The sequence below is a fragment of the Pteropus alecto genome, unplaced genomic scaffold (assembly GCF_000325575.1).
Source record: "Pteropus alecto unplaced genomic scaffold, ASM32557v1 scaffold68, whole genome shotgun sequence".
NCBI classification, from domain to species: Eukaryota; Metazoa; Chordata; class Mammalia; order Chiroptera; family Pteropodidae; genus Pteropus; species Pteropus alecto.
The window spans coordinates 3,246,130-3,257,733 of NW_006441386.1; positions in this window are offsets into that span (position 1 = coordinate 3,246,130).

Below are 11,604 nucleotides of genomic sequence, written 5' to 3' on the forward strand. Positions count from 1 at the left end.
GGCCAAAGTTGAATAATGCAAAAAAGGATTATTATCATGGTAAATGCTGACTCTAATCCTTAAACAATTTTTTCATGAAGTTTAAAGAAAACGAGCGCCTGAAGGGAACAGACTATGCCTCTCTAGCCCTGCAGTTCCACAATGAACATCTGGGCGAGCAACCTGCTGTTAACAATATGGGAATACAGCAGTGAGGATTCTGGCTTAAAATACTGAATGTAGTAGTATTCCCCTATGGATATCCAATAATATATATTTATAATTTTGAAAATATGAACCAGGAGAAAACATTTTTATTTATTCAAATTGCAACATATTCTTCCTTGGGGTCTGGATGCTACCATCTTGCATCAATCAGGGTAAACTGCAAGGAAAATAAAAACTTAAAAGACAGAAAATAATGGGTATTTTAAAATGTGTATAGGTGTGGATATAAATGTACATGCATATACAAATGCTCAGACAACTGGCATTATACAGTGACTTTAGAAGCAGAAAAAATTAATTTGTGTGTGTATATCTGGAGCAGAAAGAATTTCAGCAATTATTTGTTCTAGTTCCCTCATTTTTCTAAAATAACTGATGTTGAAAAAAGTTTATTAATTGCTCAAGAGCAAATAACTAATAGGTAGCAGAGGTGGAAAATAAGAATCATTTCTGATGCCAAAAGCAGGGCTTTTTTCACATATAGCAAATGTGTATATGACAGTGTGCGCATGTGGACACACAAACATAAAATACCTAGTTGAGTATCTGGCACACAGAAAAGTATTTAATTAGCAGTAATGGTATACATTTATATTTATTCTTGATGCTAGCAGTAACTATCATTACACATACTGAATGTAAAGAAGACAGCTTCTTCAACCTTTTTCTTAACAGTACAATAATGACTATCTGAGCCTTGGACTTGCTATCACTGCCTCAAAAGGTACACTGGCAGGTGAACTCTAATGGTATCTGAACTAACAAGCCTACCCTCAACTAAAAGTCTACAAAAAGTTTGCTATTAGTTTGTCTTGATGGGATAAGTCAACCTAGTTCTCACTATTTGCTGATTTCAATTTATTCCTTTAAAATGAAAATAAATACACAGGAATGATGTCTTATTTAAGACCTAATTCCAGACATATCAAGGCATTAATACATGTCTCTGTAGATGTTGTTATTACTGATCAAATCTGCATTATTTTCATTCAGCTGCTGCAACCAAATATCCAGATGCCTGCAGAATAAAATAGCACGTGATGGTTCCAAGGTGACAAGCTCTGAATCTTTGCTGTGCCACATGAAATTTAATTATATCCATTGTTTTTATTATTCAACATATATTGGCAGTACATCTACTCAGCAAGAAATTTTCTATTTTATTCAGTATAGCTTTTAAAGAAAGGAGGTATGTTGGGGAGGGGAAGAAAAAAATGTCTCTCCCTCCCCGTTCCCCATAAGGTGATATAAGGCTGCTGAAGCCCCGTTGATTTCCCAAGCCCAATTATTTCATTGTGCTTCTCCTCCTCTACAGCATACTTTACCTAGGGACACAGTCTGCCTAAACACCACACACTTAATAGAGTCCCTGAAGCTGTCTCGATTTCATTGCTTCTAACTAATAGGCTGTGATACTTTTCCCCCCAAAACAGATCAGAGCTCTTCTCACACAACACATCGTCCTCCTACAGGAAAGAAAAATAAAAAATAAAAGAGCGGGGCTACTCTGATGAAAGAGAGTATTCATCCCTGCTGCCATACCTTCATTACTACCTAATACCTGTGTTTCTTAAGGGCACAGCAACCTCACTTAATCCAATCTAGGAGCCTCTTTCTTCCAGATAATGACAATAATAGGTGTTTTCTTATTACTGTTAGCAGTACCAGTGAACAGCGGGAATCTACACACTTTGCAGTAGTTAACAAGCAGACAAGCCAAGTTCTGCTTTCCTTGAAAGACCTCTAAAATTGATTGCCCAGAGAATATTTTATTTAGGATTGAGAGAGAAAATAAAGAAGCTAGAGGAAAACACACCTTTTCTGAAACTCATGTCTTTGGGATATGTCGTTAGAGGTCAAAGACAAGGATTTTAAAATACTCCCATTTTCTTCCACCGTTCAGGAGCAGATTTAATATTCCTATTAAAAGAGTTACTCCAGTTCTGATTTGAGTTTATGTCTTTAAAATGAGTCTGATCTCCACAGGGAGGTGTCACTGTGTCAAAGGCCTCACTTTGTCTCCCCACAGAGAGATATAATTTAGGTTTTTCTTAAACCTTAGCACTATGTTAATAACTGTGTCTTACTGAAATTTTCCCATTCAATAATTTAAACATTTTTTGAGAAGGACTTCTACAAAGAGTCTACTTACTTTTTCAAAACTAATTTCTTTAAAAAGGTTACGCATACTTTAAGATGGCGTTCCTGCCATCTTCCACTGTCCCACTCAGGTGGAGAATTCTAGAAAAAGTATTGAGAAAACCAGGTCCAGTCAGGCTGAAGAAATACTATAGCTATTTCCTGAAATGTGACACTTTCCCATCCCCCAGAGACAATGTCTGTGCTGCCTGAGATAATGCCTCTTATATAATGTGGGAAAGAATCAAAATAGTTAACTCAAAGAGCTCTTACACACTGCTAGAACTCAGCAGTTCTCTTCTTAAGGCAAGACAGAACAGTAACATCTAATTATATTTGACATTTAGCTTCGGGTTCCACAAGTCTTCCTAAATTATCTTTGGGGTCAAAACAGACCTGGATTTTCTGATTGAAGATAGTTACTATTATCTTCGAAGTTAAAATCCCTGACTGATTTGGGATGGGAGAGATAAGCAAAGAGGGAGTAATAAACTCTGGAAAGCTCGACCTCAGTCTCTCAAGAAAATAAAGTCCTCTCCCTCACTGTGGCCCTTGCCCAGAAGATATGTGACCACCTAACTGCAGTCAGTATTCCTGGGTGAGCACGTGGGTTGTAGGTAGTTCAAAAGGTATCTACAGTGGACTGCAGAAAAGGTCAATGGAGGCACGCTTCTGGTCAAGCTACTATACTTACATCCACCAAACTACGAACTCATACTAACACCTTCTAGGTTCAAAGATGGTTCCCTTTGTCATCTTTATTGTACAACGACAAATTTTGGTAAATCAGGGACCAAAGAGAAGAAAGTGCTTTGAATATTCAATGCAGACATGAAGAAGCCTAGAACTAACTGAATTCATTATGCTGAACAATATTCTTTACAGAGAACGAAGAAATCATAAGAATACACAGGCAAATAATAAAAGATTATTAAAGTGAATTCTAGGTTTGATCTGAGATTTAAATAACCTTGACAGTAGGTTATATGAATCAGTATATTTTCTTCCCCAGAGGCAAACCTATCCCAAATAGTCAGTGGCTGGCACGGGCCTGCTTTATCACATTAGGACATTATACAGGGCCACTTTAATCTGAATAGTGCCCTCTATAGGGATTAACATTTTTTTGAATCTTCTTCCCAGTGCTTGCCATATGTTTTGTTGCAAAAATCAATGATCTTTTTAAAAGATTTTTCAGTTAGGCTCTGAAATCAGACAGTTGGCCCTTAAATCTTAGTTCTGTTCCTTATGAGCTATGTGACCTTGAGCAAGTTATTCTACCCCTCTAAACCTCAAGATTTATACCAGCAAAATGAGATACCATTTAGAAGGCAGTGGTATGGTTTAAAAACACAATACTGCAGGTAAAGTATTAGCACCATGCCTGGCACAGAGGAAGGGATCACTAGGTGCTCATTTCTGTTAGCATTTGTATCTGAGATACACATATGTCTGCATTGTTACTTCATTGGCTTATAATCATTCCTCAGTATCTTCGACGGCAGTTCTTTTTCCTCCTTATGTCCGACAAGGTACAAACATATTTTTAGATCCTGCCGAGCAGCCAAGAAGGGCTCAGGGTTCTGTAGGTTTTGACTCTGTCAAGGTAGGCTGCCATCAGAGTTTAAGGACCACATACATATTTGGCGTACGACAGCAGGCCTACATGTAGTCAAGTTTGGTCTAGATAAACGACAAAGGTAGTAGGCTGCCATCTGTGATTACAACTATAGACTGAAAGAAGCCCACTGAGTTAATTACATTCTCATCATTTGGCTTTCTTTCTCTCCTCTCTGTGCACTTATTGGCTTTCTCAGATTGCTGCTAGCATCTATCTAATGGTGGTTTTTCTAGGGTTCAAGTCTTACTTGCTTTTTGCCTGTGGGCTAGAACTCTCACATTCACACAGAACAAGAAAGATGATAACAAATGAAAGGAACCACCCTTTAACACCCTCCATGTCCTTTTGCTCCCTAAATTAGAAGTCCATCTGCCTATATTCCATTTGGAATATCAGCTATCCCAGTGGAGGTAATGCCTTCAGAGTTCCTTTATGCTTTCAGCTTTCAGTTTGCTACAGAGTGACATGTTCAGACAAATAAGGATTTTCCTGTCTTTACACTGACAAGTGAGAAGTGAGAGTTTAAACATGCTAAAGATAATTAGCATTAAGGCCTCGTATAGTCTCAAGTTCATCCTAGCAAGCATGATGAAGTGGCAGCTTTTATCCTACTTTCTTATTTAGTTCCATGGAATCCTCTCAGCTTCTCACTTTCTACATCTGTTTTGAGTTAGTAGAGCTTTCCAATTAGCAAACTACTATTAAATACAGACTTTGTTTGCTCAAGATATATCAGAAGTAACTTGAAAAAAGTGGCGTAAGACTTTCCTTTCATTTGTCAAATTTATAGCAACGAATTCAAAATCAAAATTCTAATTCATCAGAATTAGAATGCCTACACTAAATTTATGCATTTCCTAAGAAATTTTATAAGACAGGGATTTTTTTTCGCCTTGATGCAAAAACACAATCAATAAAAGAGACACTCTTCTTCCTAACAGAAAGAAAGGAAAGAACATAGCAACTTTTCAGCATCTACTGTAAACTCTGTGATAGGGTACTGTCACCATGATTTCATTTAATCTTCTCAAAATCACTTTGAGGAAGGTATTATTGGTCCCATTTTTATAGTAGGAGTAACAGAGACAGGGTAAAGTTAAATGATTTGCCTTAAACCACAGGTGTCTGAACCCAATAACCACTTCCTTTGTCTCTTCTTATGTGGAAAAAAAAAACTATTTAAAATTAAATTATGATAATTAAAATGATTACAAATTATCCATTGCATTATTCACATGGGAGACAAGAATAATATTGCAGCATAAAAATCTGAATAAATCTATTAATTGTTTTATGACTGTACTTTCACTCAAGAAAAAAATGACAGTCATTTTTACTATGCAGTATACATTTCTTCAATGCACAACTATGAAATAAGATATGAAGGGTGTTAATTTGATGTATAAACAGAAACTTGGTCTTGTATTACTAGCTTTCACATCATTAGGAAAGTAGTAGATCACGTTATGGAAGATCCACATATAATGTAACACCTTATTGTACCACTGAAATGCACAACATCTGAAAGCCAACTTAATAAAGCTTCAATACTATATTACTTAAACCTAATACTAGAAGAATATGCCATGTTGATGCTTCTGGAAAGATTAGACCATCTAATCTCAGGGGTATATATTACCTACAGATAAACTTTACAGTATTTTAACAAAAAATATGATACGCTGAATAAAGTGTGAAATGGTTAAACACACTGGAATGAAAATGTTATGATTGAAATGTCCACTCTCTTCATTCTGAACAAAATTATAAGGAAGGGTATTATACAAGCGTGTGAACACTGAAAGCCTATAGTAAACTCCTATTTCTTCATAAGCACAAAAAAAGGCTATGTTGGCTTAAACAGAAATCAAACAACATCAGTAAAAAGAGTAACACAGTTGGCAACCCAAACGCCCATTTCTACAATAATCAACTCCAATGAGAGTTAGGGAACAATCACCTCTTGATAATACACTAATGAGAACTAATTTTATTACTGAAATAGGGTAACTAGAACTCAGCTCAGCCCAGCACTGTCAGAATTTGGTCCAGCAAAAAATGCAGCAGTGAGGAAATTTGTAAAATGATAGCTGAGTAAGCAACAGACAATTAAGGAATTTTAAACTGCTGAGATGAGTTGAGCCAACTGGCAGGAAAAAGACAGTTTTAATACTAATTATCATATTTAAAAGAAAACAAGAATACTCCCTTTACTAATATACAGTATTTCTCATTCTACTCAAATAATCACTTTGGCAAAATAAAACCTAAAAGGCATTACCTAGCAAAGGTTTTTAATCTGATTAAATACCAATCAACACTTATTACCATATCTTTGGCTATAGCCGCAAGTATGGAAGAAAATGCAAAGGAAAATTATAGCAGAAAAAGGGTGCCAAGCTAGAAGAGCAATGTTCCTTCCTAATGTGATCTTTGTTACAAACATAACAAACATTTTGCTCTGTAGTCTCTTGTGCTCAGAAGCAATCTAGATATCACTACATAAACATTGTGAAAGATATTAAGTACATAACATGAGCCATTCAGCTATTATTCATTCTTAACATGCTCTACCTCAAACCACCTCAAAGCATGACATCAGGACTGAATAACTCCTTAGGCTGACAGTGCTGTATAGGTGACTTCACTAGATGGATAACAAGTGAGTAACAGCATACTCAGTGTGGCTGAAGGATTGGCATCTTCAAAAAATGAAGCTGACAGCTCAGATTGTCCACATGTCATGATTCCCTTTTCTACACTCAATATCAAGAAATGAATAAAAGAATCTCTGAGGATGCTCAAGAAAGAAGACGATCAACTGTTAAGGGCCAGGAACTTTGCATATACCATCTCATTTAATATCTCACAGCTATGTTTACACCCATTTTAGAGATATAGAAACTGAGACCCAAGCAGGCAAAGTAATCTTTCACACAGATATATTGATTATCCCCCAAACGCTATCTTGGGCATTAATCTGACTCCAAGCCTTATGTACATAAGAATCTTTCCTTCTTAAGGAAATCAGCGATAAAATATTGTCCAGCCAAAATCAGTGTCATGGTCGGGAATCTGGCTTCTATATAGCAAAATACTATAGTCCCAGCTTTCTTCCTCTGGTTTTCCTGTCTTCTTTCTGAAATTCCATTATTTATCAAGTCTTGGCCATAGAATGTCCCTCCTCTTCAGTTTCTGATTCACATCATTTCGCTTCATTATTATCTAATTAGAATTGGTAGGGTCATCTAGAGGCACACTCTCCTGAGAGATGAGTGTGGGCCTGTGCAGTCAGCTTTCCTCTTGCAGCACTTACATCTTCTCCATAACATACTACTTATGGTCGGTCCTCCTTTCATCAGGTTACTCTGGATAATCACTAGTGCTGAGCAATCCTGGCAGTTCTTGCTACAATTCTTATAATTTTTAGAAATCTTTGCCTTACTTGAAGTTTCCTATAGGTACTTTTCCTTTACTAAAGATGAGGAGAAACACGTATCTAGACTTTTTGACAAATAACTAGTTAATAAAGGAAACAGAACACCCACTTAAGTCCACAGGCTAGCAAATGGTGGAATTCCCTAACAACAAGGCACACAGCTCATATTTAGAGGATGCTGCAAGTCAGCCTCATACAAAATTCTTGAGAAAGTTCTAAGGAAGATAGAGGGCTCTGCCCTCATCATTTTTCAAACCCATGCTATAGTCACTAAACCCCACAGTTCTTTTTCTCAAGCTCACACCTGATGGGCTGCTGATTTCAGATAGAATCACGGGTAATCCAGCTAATTTCTACTCTACTGATGGAGACTATCCCTGCCCTGTACCTCATCGGCATTTATCTACTCTCCCCAATCTCAGAGCACTGTCGACCTCTGCAGCCTCCTGGCCCTTCTCAGAGCAGCTGCCCTCCTTTTTCTCCTCAAAGACCTCCAAAAAACTTGGCCTTTCAAGCCGGGCTCTTACTCAAGCAGCAGTTGTGGGACTGTAGTTCTACTCTCAATGAAACAAAAGTATACATGTCCACATACAAGCTCTTGGCAAGTCCCTGGCACCTATAATAGCACTAAGTAATTGTTAATGTATCACCAATATTCATGAATGTAATGAGATAAGAAAGTAAATGTAAGATTTATCACCTGTTAATTAATTTGGGGTGTTTTAATATGACTCGTTTAACAAAAACTTGGATTTTATCAAGTGATTATTACATTCAAGGCTTTAAATCCTTCTGGCAGAAGTAATGATGGCCGACCAGGGCCAATCTCCATCAACATTACAAAGATATCTTCTAGTTACCTGGCACGAGCAATAGCAATTTATTTTTTTTTTTGGTGTGATTCTAAAACAAGGCCATTTGAGCATGTCTGACAGTTTATAGTCTTCCTCTTCATCTTATTACTACGCATGTTGATTCTTAGATATCTGATATCAACAGAACAGTCCTTTGAAATTTATGCAGTCTAAGAATCCATTAACTTGAATAATAAGTTCAGATGATTTTAATGTTGGAATTAGTAGTAGCTGTGACAAAGTTTCCCTCATGGAAAATCGAGGCTGTAATGACTGCTTTACTACAGTCTAATTTTTCACAAGATGGCCTCTTAAACAAAGAGGAAAGACTTGGACAAACGAATATTTAAGCATAATCCAGTCTATATACACCTAACAGACAAGTCTTAAGGAAAGAATATTTGTGTAAACATCTCAATCAAAAGTCAGCATAGATGATTTAATAGGTAATTATCTTAGTTTATTTCTATATGACCATATAATCTAAGAAACATATCTTAGATCAAGCATAAAGTGATCAATTTCCTTAAACTTATCCTGCATACCACCATAAACACTGTAAACACTATTTTTAAATTTAAAACTATAACTATTCTTAAACTATAAACTTATCCTAAACACCAGATAAATACTATTCGTGTATATATGACTACTGTGGGTAAAAAAAAGGGTTCTATGGAAAGTAACCTCACAGAGTGATCTGATCATAAATTCCTAACTGGGCAGGTCATGGCGAGTAGTCAAGCCCCAGCCATATAACTTTTTAGTAAAAGGTTTATCTTTGCCTTTAGCAAACCCTGCCCATAGTTTCTGTGCATCTGGGTTAACACACCTTTGAGATAGCCACCCTCAAAAAAACACAAAATTTTGTTAACTATCTTGTAATCCAATCCCTGCCTTGTTTTTTGCATCTCCACGTAGTCTTCCTTGAATTCCCTTCTTAATTTCAAAGGGATAAAAAAAGGTGCAAATTGTTATTCTCTGGAGCATTTGAGATCTTGCTTCCTGGTGTATATCATCGGTTTGGCTCAAACTTTATAAAAATTCTCTACAGGTCTGGATGCTTCTTACGGCTACATATACATGTATTTTTATGTAAAATTTCAATACTTAAAACAACATTTTTTCCTCAATAAACTCTAAGTACAGATCCCTCACTCTCATATGGTTTCTGTTGGCCAGCAGGGTCACGCATGACTATGCCACTGGCAATGACACAGTTCAAAAATAATGTAAAACTCATTTCATATATAAATCAACACTTATGGTTCTTTGATTCCACATATGGGAAGACTTGAAGGTCCAAACTACACAAGCCTGAGTCTAGATTATTAATACTTTTGAAAAGCTCATGATCTCTAAAAGTAGAATGAAAATAAATGTCTTCATGACTGACTGATTTTCAATCCTAAATAGCATAAAACATGGCCACAGTGTAGCTCTTCTTTCTTTTCAAGCCATAATTAAATAATTTGTTCAATCTTTAGATGAATGTGATGCATATCCTCTGCCATCATAAATAGTAAGATAAGTGGCCCTGCACAGCAGAAAAGGCTTCAAAGAGGCACTGATTTTATTACCAATTAATGTCAGAAAAAGTAGTTTAATGTCGCCTGGGCCCAAACCAAAACCTTTGGTTTTTACAGCTCAAATTATTTGCTGTCTCTGATGGATAAGAAAGATGCCAAGGATGTTGAAATGAATTGCCACAGAACACTAGTGAGTATCAATTCATGAAGGGTCTACTACATGCCACCCTTTGCTAAACAACAAGGATACAAAAATAAATAAAACATTACTTCAAGAAGTTTAAAACCCAATAGAAGAGACAGATACGCATAAATAACTATATAATGCAAGGTATCAGACAGTGTATCAAAAGCATCCAATAGTCTCATTTGGTGGCAGACATATTTATCTCACTTTCATCTATAAATTATAATTAGGATGAATAGTTCTGGGGTGTGTACAGCTTATACCAAAATATACACTTGAAAGAAAGGAAGCACCTGAAGAAATCCATATAAGCCTCCAGTTCAGTCACAAAATATAATTTTATATTGTAAGAACTGAACCCTTCCCTGGGTTCAGTTTCCTCAGAGGCACATCTCTAACTTCTGAAAGACAAAGATGCCAGTAGGTTTCTTGTCTGTAGCCACTAGATCAATACAAGGTAATTTTTTCTTCTTTAGTTTCAGACGGCCTTTGGACCAAAAAATAGAGGGTTAAAAAAGCTTCAAACCTTGAAACAGTCAAAACGCTATCTGGTCAAGAAGAAAAGTTAATATATAAGATCCTTTGCTTCATTTACCTATTCATTATCATTCAGAAATTACATATTGACCATAGATGAGGTCAGGTGTTGTCCTAAAATCTGAAATACAAGCAAGAACATGACAACTATTTCATTCCAGTGAGAGAAACACACAATCAACAAAGACTTGGCCAGAGGGAAAAAGATGCGGCACCTCAGTTCCAGAAGAAATGGAGGGTCAAAACAAGAGATTCTCATTTCTGAGAGGTGGAATTCCTAAGAAGCCTTCCCTAACGTCTGCACAGACTTTTCTCTCCAGCCCTGGCACTTGCCTTCTCTGTGGCTAGTTTGGGAATTACTTTCTACATTCTGTAGCTACTCATCTTTTTATTGGTATATAACCAGCTGGTTTTCTTTTTGAGGTCAGGCACGGAATTATACTTAATTGAATATGCTCTCCAGTAAAAGAACAAAAAAAAAATTTTTTCTTTAATCGAAGCAAAAGTTGTTGACTGCAAAACTGACGAATCACCAGTATTACTGAAGTAAGAAGAGAAAATGATATGCTGACTCTTCTTCCTGAAGAAAATCTTTACTCCTTGGAATTTCTCTATGAGACTCACCCTCACTGGCCAAACTGGAATAGACAGATACTTCCACTTCCTTCTTCAAATTTCAGTTCATTCAGTTGTTACAAAATGGTATAACAAAATTATAGGTGTGTTTGTGAAACATTTTTGGCCCCAAGCTATTTTGGCAAGGGACTGGCCTGTTAGAGGGAAACTCCCATACTCCAGGGTTAATTAGTGAGAATACTTCATGCAAAGTTGTGGGGGTTCTTAAACTATGCAAGTCAGCAGGGTGTGGTAGCAGCAGATAATGGCTCTTTAATATTGTTCTGTGGGATTTTTCTTGCCATGTAAAGTACTGAGAATAGCTTGACTATAAATAAACAAAAAAAGCAACCGAGGACATGATTAACCAAATTGAAGACTTTTACAGTGTTCCTCCTACAACAGTAAGTTAAATACAATATAAGTGAAATGACACTTGATGCAAAACAGTACTTACATTTTCATTATTAACATTA